The sequence below is a fragment of the Miniopterus natalensis genome, chromosome 7 (assembly GCF_054644295.1).
Source record: "Miniopterus natalensis isolate mMinNat1 chromosome 7, mMinNat1.hap1, whole genome shotgun sequence".
NCBI classification, from domain to species: Eukaryota; Metazoa; Chordata; class Mammalia; order Chiroptera; family Miniopteridae; genus Miniopterus; species Miniopterus natalensis.
The window spans coordinates 54,868,518-54,879,966 of NC_142087.1; the positions used below are offsets into that span (position 1 = coordinate 54,868,518).

General features: G+C 40.4%; 1 pseudogene; it reads left to right on the plus strand.

The window, feature by feature from the left end:
- The first annotated feature begins 3,803 nt into the window (after positions 1–3,803).
- On the plus strand, positions 3,804–11,100 carry LOC107524199 (tyrosyl-DNA phosphodiesterase 1 pseudogene; annotated as a pseudogene).
- Positions 11,101–11,449: the final 349 nt, after the last annotated feature.

Genomic DNA, 11,449 nt, shown 5'->3' on the forward strand with positions numbered 1-11,449 from the left:
TTGAATTATAACTTAGAGGAAAATGAGACTAGGTCTCAGACCCTAGGGAAGGAGTAAGAGTCTCTCTCTCTCTACTCCTCTCTCTCTCTCCCTCCCCCCCCCTCACACACACACACACACACACACACACACATCCCACACACATTCACACAACCATCTAGGAAAAAGTAAAGTCTTGTCAAGCTGCCCAAGGAAGAGGCTATAAAAGAACAGAGGAAAAAGAAAAAGGAGGTTGTGGAATTAAGAAATAATATAAAAGCAGTAAAGATATGAATATACATTTTAAAAGTTCAAATTACATACAAATTTTAGGATTGTTTTTTCTACTTTTGTAAAAAAAAAAAAAAAGCTTCTGTATAGCAAAATACACCAGCATCAAAATGAGATGACAGAACATACCTGTCAATGATACATCTGATAAGAGGCCAATTTCCAAAATATATAAAGCACTCATACAACTCAGCAAAAGGAAGACAACTCAATTAAAAAATGGGCAGAGGACCCAAACAGACACTTCTCCAAAGAAAACATACAAATGGCCGAGACATTGAAAAAATGCTCAACATCACTATTTATCAGTGAGATGCAAATTAAAATGTCAATGAGTTTCCACCTTGCGCCTGCCACAGTGGCTACCATTAATAAATCAACAAGCAACAAATGATGGTGAAGATGTGGAGAAAAAGGAACCTTAGTACACAGCTGGTGGGAATACAGATTGGTGAGGCCACTATGGAAAACAGCGTGGAGTTTCCTCAAAAAATTAAAAATGGGCCCAGCCAACTTGGCTCAGTGGTTGAACATAGACCTATGATCCAAGCGATTGTGGTTAAATTCCTGGTCTGGGCACATGCCCAGGTTGCAGGCTAGGTTCCCAGTGTGGGGGATGCAGGACGCAGCCTATCAATGACTCTCTCATCACTGATGCTTCTATCTCTCTCCCGTCCTCTCTCTGAAATCAATAAAGATATTTTTAAAAAAAATTAAAACTGGAACTTCCATTTGGTCCAGTGATCCCACTTCTAGAAATATATAATAAGAAGCCAGAAACACGAATCAGAAATAATATATGCACCCCTATGTTCATAGCAGCATTATTTACAATAATTAAGATCTGGAAACAACCCAAATGCTTATCAGTGGATGAATGGATTAAGAAACTGTGGTACATTTACATCATGGAGTACTATGCAGCTATAAAAAAGATCTCTTACCCTTTGAGGCAGCTTGGCAGGACATGGAGAGTATTATGCCAAGTAAAATAAGCCAGTCAGAGAAAGACAAGTGTCACATGATCTCATGTATATGTGGAATCTAATGAACAAAATAAACTGGTGAACAAAAAGGATCCAGAGACATTGAAACATGCAATAGACTGATGTATTTCAGAGGGAAGGGGTGGGGGCACCTGGGAAGAGATTAACCAATGAACTTATTTACATACTGGCATAGCCTCTGAACGGACAATAGTTCAGGGAAGGCCTGGGGAAGGGAGGAGAGGGGCGGAGGGGGTCAGGGTGGGGGAAAGTAGGGGACATCTGTAATCTTTCACTAATAAAGATACGTTTTTAAAAATGCGATTGGAATCCTGATAGGGATTGCATGGAATTCATAGATGGTTTTGTTACCATGAAAAGAAAGCTTGAGAAACTCCCAATGATGGCAAACGAGAAAAACAAAAAGGAGATTAAAGCCCATAGAGAGGGGGGCGCCTGACATACCGGTGAGAGAGGTGAGGATACTGTGTATCCTTGAAGCAGGATGCTTAACCAATATAACAAAGGACATTAAAGAATATTAGAGAATACATTTTTTTTAAAATATATATTTTATTGATTTCAGAGAGAGGAAGGGAGAGGGAGAGGGAGAGATAAAAACATCAATGATGAGAGTCATTGATCCCCTGCCTCCAGCACCCCTCCCCCACTGGGGATCGAGCCCGCAACCCTGCATGTGCCCTCACCGGGAATCGAACCGAGATCTGGATCATAGGTCAATGCCTAACTGCTAAGCCTCACCAGCCAGGCGAGAATAAGTTTTTTAATATAAGAAATAAATGAATAGTTAAATCAAAATATCCACTAAGTTTTAGGAATAATTAAAACAGAATATTAAACATTGTAAACTATTTTAGACTGAATATTTTTGAACTTTAAGGATAAAAGCAAAAATATTTTAGCTATCCAGGACTTGGAGGGTATTATGCTAAGCAAAATAAGCCAGTCAGAGAGAGACAAATACCACATGATTTCACTCATATATATGGAATCTAATGAATAAAACAAACTAACAAAAAGTGGAGACAGACTCATGGGTACAGAGAACAGATTGACAGCTGTCAGAGGGGAGGGGTTGTGGGCTGGGTGAGACGGGTGAAGGGATTAAGCAAAGAAAAAAAGAAAGACCCCTGGACACCGGCATCAATATGGTGATTGCCAGAGGGAAGGGGTGGGGGGCGGGGAGAGAAAGAAGAAGGTAAAGGGGATATGGTGATGGAAAGAGACTTGACTTGGGGTGATAAACGGATGATGTACTGTAGAACTGTATATCTGAAACCTATATAATTTTATTAACCAATGTCACCGCAATGAATTCAATAACAAAAAAAACCCAACACACAACAGAAAGGAGTAATTACAAGCAAAGAAGGCAACGTTGAGCCAGCCTCATGAAGCTCGACAGTCAAAAACGTCTGAGATGAGAAGCCAGTGAAACATTTCTACCAAGTTTTGAAGAAATGGAAGTAATATTATATGCCGAGATTTAGCTCAAATAAGAAAGCAACGGGAAGTTTATCAAACAGAAAGGAATTCATGGAGTTTAATACTCATGAGGCCTCCTTGAAAACAAAAACCGTGGCAGCAGCAACAACAAAAACGTCCTAAATACTAATTCCAAGAAGGAAAGAGACGAATCATAGCAAAGATTTTAGTAATTATAAAAGCCATGATTTTAAAAGAGTATCTTGGTTTCATTAAAGTCATTTAAATATAAAAATTATACTAGGAGCTTCTTTGAATCAAAAAATTTAAAAAAGAACACAGAAAGTAGTTATTCTAAATCTTCATAAATATACAATAATCAAAATTAAAATATCACATTAATATGTAGAAGCAGGGGACGGAAGTGGGGATGAGTGGGGAAAAAAAGGTGTCCTTTTTTTTCTTGACATGAAGCAAATCAGAACTACCATAAACTGAAACAGGGAATTTTAAAATCTCTGTTTTTCTTAACCTTAATAGCATCTTGTCGAAAAATAGTCTCTTTTATCAGAGATTTTTTTAACTCAGCCTTGCTCGCAGTTTGAACTATACAGTTTTTCTTCTGCTAAGTTCATGTAAAATGAGATTGAGTGCTTTTCATTAAAAAAATTGCAGGTATTTATAAGGACCCTGATTAAACCATCCCTCTCTCACTCAGTGTCTGTCTCTGTGTCTATTTCTCTTGTCTTCTCCTTCCTTCCCTTCAAGCCTTCCTCCCTCCATAACTCCACATATTATTAGGCTGATATTTTTAGGACATTGGCTGTTATTTCTTTTAATTCCTTGCTTTTGCATTATTTGACATTTACAGTACATATTTTAATATATATGTATTGTCAAATAAAAGGTAAGTCTGGACTTCATTTGAAAGGATTATTGGGAGGTGTTGTAACAAGAGATGGAGAGAGTTCTGACTGTGAGATCTAAAAGCGTCTCAAAGGGTAGGTAAAAAGGGCTTTTTGTTTTGTCTTTAAAGAAGCGTAAACAAAGGTAGATTGGGATAAAAGGTGGATGTGGGATAAAAGGGTGGTGTGATTGGACATGTCTTCGAATGTTTTGCCTGAGGCCAGCCTGTTCTCAGGAAGGCTACGAAAGGTGGCTGAAGTTGATGGGGTGGGGTAAAGTTCAGGGGACCGGGTGAAGGAAAAGTCTGACCAGAGTTTGGTTAACAAGAATCGTGTTCAAATTGGTCAGTGAGGGCAAGCAGTTCAGCTAATTTTTGATGGTACAAAGAATGGGAATTTGGAGGATCTGTATCTGGCCTTGTCATAGGTAACCAAGGGGGCATCCATGAGTTTTTATCAAGTCACACGAGAAAGAGTGGTACTTTGCAGTAAGTCATTTTTCTAAAAAAAATGGATGGAGCTATTTCTTAACTTTTCCTGTTTTCCTGGCTCACAGGGCTTGGGTAAAATGCAACATTGCCTCTGTTTGTGTGTGTGTGTGTGCGTGTGAGATATATCTCTCACATGCATATTTATGCATATATATAATATATAATATATAAATTTATATGAATATATATAATATATAAATATGTATCACATATATTAATATATATAACTTTTTATATTAGAAACAAAACTTACACAATAAAAGCTACTTTAAAACAGTCAATATGAGAACAAGTCAGGTAGAAGTAATGGGTCATTAAACTGAAGCAGTCCTCTTTCCAGGTACATTTTGAGCATTTGCAATACCCAACTGCCAGTCCCAGAGGTGGGATTCAATTAGGAGTTGCTAGGAAGATACAACTGAAAGAGCTACAATGTGAAGTTCTTAGTGTTCAGAAACACAGGCTCTGGCTACAGCTGGGAGTACAGGCCCCTCCTTGTTTCCATGTAGCCCATCTTAGGGGCTGAGGACACACAGAAGTTACCCCACTGCTACATAGTGAGGGATAAAATGTATGTATTTTCTCAATCATTCTTTCACTCTTAGAAGAAATATTTATGAAACATCCCCTTTCCCTGTGTCCAGTGGAGAATATAAAAACAGAATATTCTGTTTCCTCTAAGGGTCTTTTACCTCCTCTATGATTCTGGTGCATTAATGACAAAAATAATGTAAGAAAGGAACATAAAAAATGCCACAAGATAATGCGAGAAGAACTCAGTGTAGAGAAAAGAAGTACTGTTAGGCTGAGATGATTGCGAGAATAGCACATTGTGAGACCAGCCAGCATAGGTTCTCTATCGCCTGCCTAGATGCACGGGCAGGTTCATTTGAGAGAAGTGTGCATGTAGCTGCAGACTGGGGGGAGGTAGAGCAAAATTCACCAGACAGGGGTGGCAAATGTAATTGTTAGGGATCAAACTGTTTTTTGCATGAGAAGAGACCTCATCCATGGCCCACCTCCAGACTCGAGTGTGTCATTTCCTTTTCGTGACTCACACAGGCGTCCATGGCCATCCATGGCTGGAGGCAACGGCTCTGTCCATTCATCTCAGCCAGCGCTCCACTTTCTTCTATCTCCAAGGGCCCAGGAGAGACTCATCATCAAGGGGTCTCCACAGACATTTTATTACAGTGTGGCCCTGCCAGCTCCTGCCTGGCTCTGGAGCCATCATAGTCATTGTGTAACTATCTCTATTTCCAGGAGAGTTGAATCTGTTAGCTTTACGTTGTCCTTTGGCTGAGCCTTGATGCTTTTTACCTTGGCTTTCCAGCTAATCCATTTTTCACCTTGCTGGTGAGACCTCTCACTTTTATTTACTGGTACAACTATGTATATGTTCACAAAGCAAATTAGAGTCAACTGCAAATAGAAATGTAAAGCTTCTATAAGGTCAGATAAAGGCCCTATAATTTAATCAATATCTAATTAAACATATCTCCTTACAAGTGTTACTCATTTATATAGGATTTTATATCAACCAAACTGTTTGTAATCATGTTTTCTGCTTCTTTCCAGCACTGTCTCACGGGTAATTAACCCAAACACAGAGAGGTTTGGTGACTGAGCTCAAGTTATTATTGGTGGAAGTGGGGGTGGGTTTCTTGGGGTGCTGCTGGAATAAGAATTTCCAGAGGTCCCCATACGAGGGTAAGCTATTGTAGAAAGCTTTATTTCTGTGGAATTACACTCCTGAGTTTCCAAGGTCCCGTTTTCCTATGTCCTACCAAGGAAAAAAATCCCATTTTGCCTTCAGCAAGGCTGTATCAAAACCAGTGTCCAGAGTTTTCTCTCCATGTTAGGGCACAGTCCAACCAGCATCAGGCAGAATTAAGAAATAATTACTTTGGCCCGGCCGGGCATGGCTCAGCAGTTGAGCCTTGACTGGGATCCAGGCGATCGGGGTTCGATTCCTGGTCAGGGCACATGCCCGGGTTGTAGGCTTAATCCCCAGTCAGGGGCGTGCAGGAGGCCCCTGATCAATGACTCTCTCATCATTGATGTCTCTCTCTCTCTCTCTCTCTCCCTCTCTCTGAAATCAATAAAGATACATTAAAAAAAAAAAAAAGAATCATTTTGGGTAATGAGTTAATTTTCTTTGGCCGTCAGTTCCCACCTCATCCAGCAGTCAGTCCTTGGACCTGTCTTCTTAGGAAAGGAATAGAAGGGGAACTAGAGCTCAAACACAATCTAAGATGCTACCACCTCACACAATGGCGTGTGCATGATTTTGTGTATACAGAGGAAAACAAATTTATTATTTTTCTGCAATTCTTTAAATAAGTTATTTGTAAAGTTATGACTCTGTTTTACCCTGTCGATTAGTCATTACCCAGCCCTTCTCGAGGCACTCCAATTGTCCACTCTGTGTTTCTTAGTACAAACTGCTTTTCATACATTCCCGATTTACTATTTTTTAAAAAGGAATCATGATTTCTAACTCTTGTCCTTTCAGAGTTTCATATGTCTTATTTCCATTTGCATTTGTTAACTCATGGAATTTTAAAGCTGAAAGGAACCAGCACACCATTTAGTTCAACTTCCTACTTTCCATGCACACACATTAAATGGTTTATTTCAGGGTCAGCTTCTAATCAGATAACCAAGTCATAATGAAAATGGGTACTGGAGCCTGGCTGGGCATGGCTCAGCGGGTGAGCGTCGACCTAGGATCCAGGCGATCGGGGTTCGATTCCCGGTCAGGGCACATGCCCGGGTTGTAGGCTTAATCCCCAGTCAGGGGCGTGCAGGAGGCCCCTGATCAATGACTCTCTCATCATTGATGTTTCTCTCTCTCTCTCTCTCTCTCTATCTCTCTCTCTCTGAAATCAATAAAGATATATTTAAGAAAAAAGAAAAAAGAGAAAATCGGTACTGGGTCCAGTACAATTACTTGATGTCATTTACTCTTGAAGTTTGTTTTCCCTAAGAAACTGCCTTTAATGATTCCACGTATGGTGTTTCTTCAAATATCTGAATAACTTTCTGCTTAACATCCTCTTAAAATTTGCAGGTTATTGCAAATACTAATGTAAAAGAATGCCAAAGGTGGGTACCAACTTGTTGGAAGGCAAACTGATCTACATATTCATGCTAGCTTTGATAGCCTGGCATGTCTTCAGCGCACAGTAAACAGACGATAGAGAAGACCTTTATTCCAGATGCTGCATTTAGCAGGGTGGTATCTAATACATTCAAGATGTTTTCCCAAGTTTCTCCCTGTTAAAATAATTCATAATGATATCGAGGTCAGTGCAAGCTGGGGCTATTTGTTCTGTGGATACCAGACATGCAAGGTAAACCTCCTAGGAGACTATTACAAGCCATCAACAAAACACCCGCTAAGGATGTAAATTTTCATTCTCTCCGTAAATCTTCAGCTTACAACTTTCATGACGACTTCTGCCCATTCATACCCAACACTTCCCTTCTGACTCTGTCCTTGCACGGATTTCAGAAAACGACATTTACTGTATCATTTACAAAGCTGTTTAGGACTCAGATCCACCTAGGAACTTCTGCAAAGGTAAAAAAATAAATGTTTCCTCCATTGACCAAGTATGCCAAGTTCAAGGATTCTTTTCTAACAAAAGTTTCAAAGCAAAAGATGTGCTAATAACTGGAGTATATGTACTAAAACCTGTTATCCAACATCTTTGAGGAAGAGATTAATTTTTATGTCCTTATAAACTGAAAACAATTAAATCCATTTGATAAACTTCATGTGTTATGCCCTTGCTCCAGGGTCTGTTCTTCCAGGGCTAAAACTAGTATAGAACTTTTGAAATAAAATGTAACCTCTGGAAATTTAACAAACAACTGACATTGCATGTGGCAGTATGCCTTCTATAGGAATGAAAGCACTCATATTTTCTATGAATATCATACATGCATAGTCTACATATGAATATAACTGCATTATGCATATATGGTGGAGTTGTCTACCCAGTCATCTCTTTATATGTGACCATATACATGGCGCTAAATTATCTATGAGCCACTGAGGGGGTGGTCGGGAAGGTGTGAATGGTGTTAGCATTCCATAACCATGACCTTATGCAGAGAACAGAACAGCTATAATTAACTGTAAGTAGCAATACAAATAATTTTTTTCATGCTGGGCCTTGTTAGACCAGGGAGAATCCAGGTGACAAAGTCTATCATAGAGCTGGGCTCTGGAAGGCCATGCTGCCTGCTGGTCTGTGGTGTGATGCCTGCAGAATGAGTAGTGAGTCAGTTGCCACAGTGTTGATTTAGGTTAAACACCTTGCAGTGTAGGGGGCAAAAATGTTCCCAGGAAGGAGCAAGGTAGACAGAGGCAGCCCTGTTGAGGCTCCAGCCCCCAAGTACATCAGAGGCAAGAGCAGAAATTGGAGAGGGAAGCTTGTTGAATGTATTTCAGTTACCTCTGTGGATTCTCCAGAATGACTGGGGAATATTTGACTGTGCTGGGCCATGTAGCCATGATCTGGTTCATACTCCACAGGCAATACACGAGCACTGAGTAAACAACTCCCAGTTATCCTCATCTTCATTCTTTCTTCCCCGACAAACCCTAGAATCTGGATCACTAAGAGCACACACTCTGAAATCCCTCTAGTTGTCTACTTAAAAAACTTCACCCTCAAAATATATTTTAAGTTGTGATTTTAAGTTTTATTTTAAGGCAAATCAAGCACATTGTACAAATCAAATGGCATCCAAAGGTAAATAGTGAAGGGTAATCCTTTCCTTCCACCCCTTTACCTCCTCAGAGGTATCTCTTATTACTAGTTTCTTATGTACCCTTCCAGAGAAATTCTATGAATATCATAGACTTTATAATCTCTCTTGAGAGCACCAAACTTGTGCCATAATCTTTAGAAAGGGCCTGAGCACATGAGTGGTGATTAAAAAATATGTATTGATTAATTGAAAAGATAGATTATTTCAGTGTTTGTCAGAATCCTAGAATCCCAAGGATAGGAAACCCCGCAGAGGTGACAGTACTGACTCTCAGGAAATGCGCAGAGTCGTATCCATCGATGCATAGTTTCTGTGCTACCGAGTGCCAAGAGTTAACGCTGCTGGGGAATTTAAGATATATTATGCTATGGAGAGTAACAGACCCTGAAAAAGAAAGCTGAGCTCTGGCATTTTACACCTTGCAAAGACAAATGCTTTGCAATGTGTATTAAAAGCACTCTTTGTGATCAAAAGATTTGGCAAGTCACCCAGAATTCTTAACTTTCCCACCATGGCAGAAATCTCATTATGTATAACCTTTTAAGTGGGACCAGAGAAATATTTGCAACTTGATTCTCATTGAGCACAACTTCTACCTGGAAGTACAATCCAAATGGAGACAAAATGTATATTGTTTTTGCATTGGACATGTAGTGCCAAGGATAATGTTCCACTGTCTCCTTTTATCCATGAGAGAAGTAGCTTTTTCTCTCCGCCGCCCCCTCTCTCCACCACACACACAAACACACACACACACACACACACACACACACACACACACACACACCCCAGAATCTTTTTATATATTAGCTGTGCAATAATTCTTACAAGTACGGTTCTTGTGCAAAGGTCCACCACTCAGTCTGACCACAGTGGACGGGGCAAATTTCAATTCTTAGGGGTCCTATAGGACAGGTGTACAGAAACATGCAAGGCCAACCCCAAGACACTTTGCGGTGATAAATATTTGAGTTGTTTGTGAATTTATCTTGTTGCCACCCTAGATTATCTCATACGCTCATGCTAATTTATAGATAAGCCTAGACTTCTAAAGTTTGTGCTGCCGTTGCCTTCTTTCATTGCTTGTGCACGGCCATAAACAAGAAGCGAAGTCTCACTTACATGCCAAGGCAGAGCCTTATGGAAGCATTTCCCTCTGCCAGGCGAAGTTGGATATTGCACTTGGAAAACACCACAGGGAAGTGATGGTCCTGCTATACAAAGAAGGCCCCTGGGCTGTCATACACACCTCCAACCTCATTCACGCCCACTGGCGCCAGAAAAACACAAGGATATGGATGAGCCCCTTATACCCACAAATGGTCTATGGAGCCCACAGATCTGGAGGATCGACAAGACACTTTAAAGCTGATAGCAGCTGCGTGATGGCTCATAACACTCCTCCTCTCCAGGACTGCATAGATACCATCCATGACCATGGTCTCTCTGAAACAAATGTTTATGCCATTGGATCAACCCAGGACACTTGCAAGAATCAAAAAGATCACTGGGGACACTAGGTTTAGGAAGCTCCTGAAAGAACATGCCTCTTTCATCATCCTAAAGCGCAGTCTTGGTGGATAAGTCAGTTTTCAGGCATCAGCCCCATGGGGGTTGGTGAATGAAAATGATCGTGTTCTGAATTTCAGAGACTTTGGTGACCCTGATGAAGGAAAGCAGGACTCCCAGGGGAAAGTGCCACTCCCCTCCACTTGATCTACCCTTCTGTGGAAAATGCGCGAACCAGCTTAGAAGGGTATCTAGCTGGGGGTTTTCTTCCCTACAGCATCCAGACAGCTGAAAAACAGAATTGGCTTCATTCCTATTTTCACAAATGGTCAGCTGAGATGTCTGACTGTAGCAATGCCATGTCACATATTAAGACATACATGAGACCCTCTCTAGACTTCAGTCAGGCTGCTTGGTTCCTTGTCACAAGCTCAAATCTGTTCAACACCTTTGGGGATCATTAGAGAAAAATGGTGCCCAGTTAATAGTCTTAGGAGCTTGGGGTCCTTTTCTTCCCCTCAGTATTTGGCCTGAACAGCTTCAAAGTGAAACAAATTCCTCTAGAGCAACCAGGAGCCAACAGCATCCTTTCCTGTACAGTATGACCTGTCTTTAGAACTGTATGGAAGAAAAGATCAGCTCTGGATTTGGAACATTCTCTGTATCAAAACCCCAGATACACACAGGCACGTGCGGGTCCTATCCTGAGAGTGGTGAAGCTCTGTGAAACCCTAGTGTATGATGCTGAGCCCCAAACATTGGATGCTCTTGTTTGTACTGGATGCTCACTTCCCTTAAAGTTTTCTCTGCACCACTAGGAAACTCTGCAAAGGTCACTCTTTGAACATGGATGTTGGTTATAGTTTTAGTTGTCATTATTAACATTTCTCACTAAAAAAAAGTTATGTTTTCTTAATTCCCTTTTCTGTGCTGTGCTTTGGAATGAGAGCTATTAAACTTCACAATGTGTAAAGAATATAAAAAATGATAAGGCTACTTGATATGATAGAGTATGTGTGTCAAAATTTGTACTCAATTCTTCTAACTCCAAGAAGGA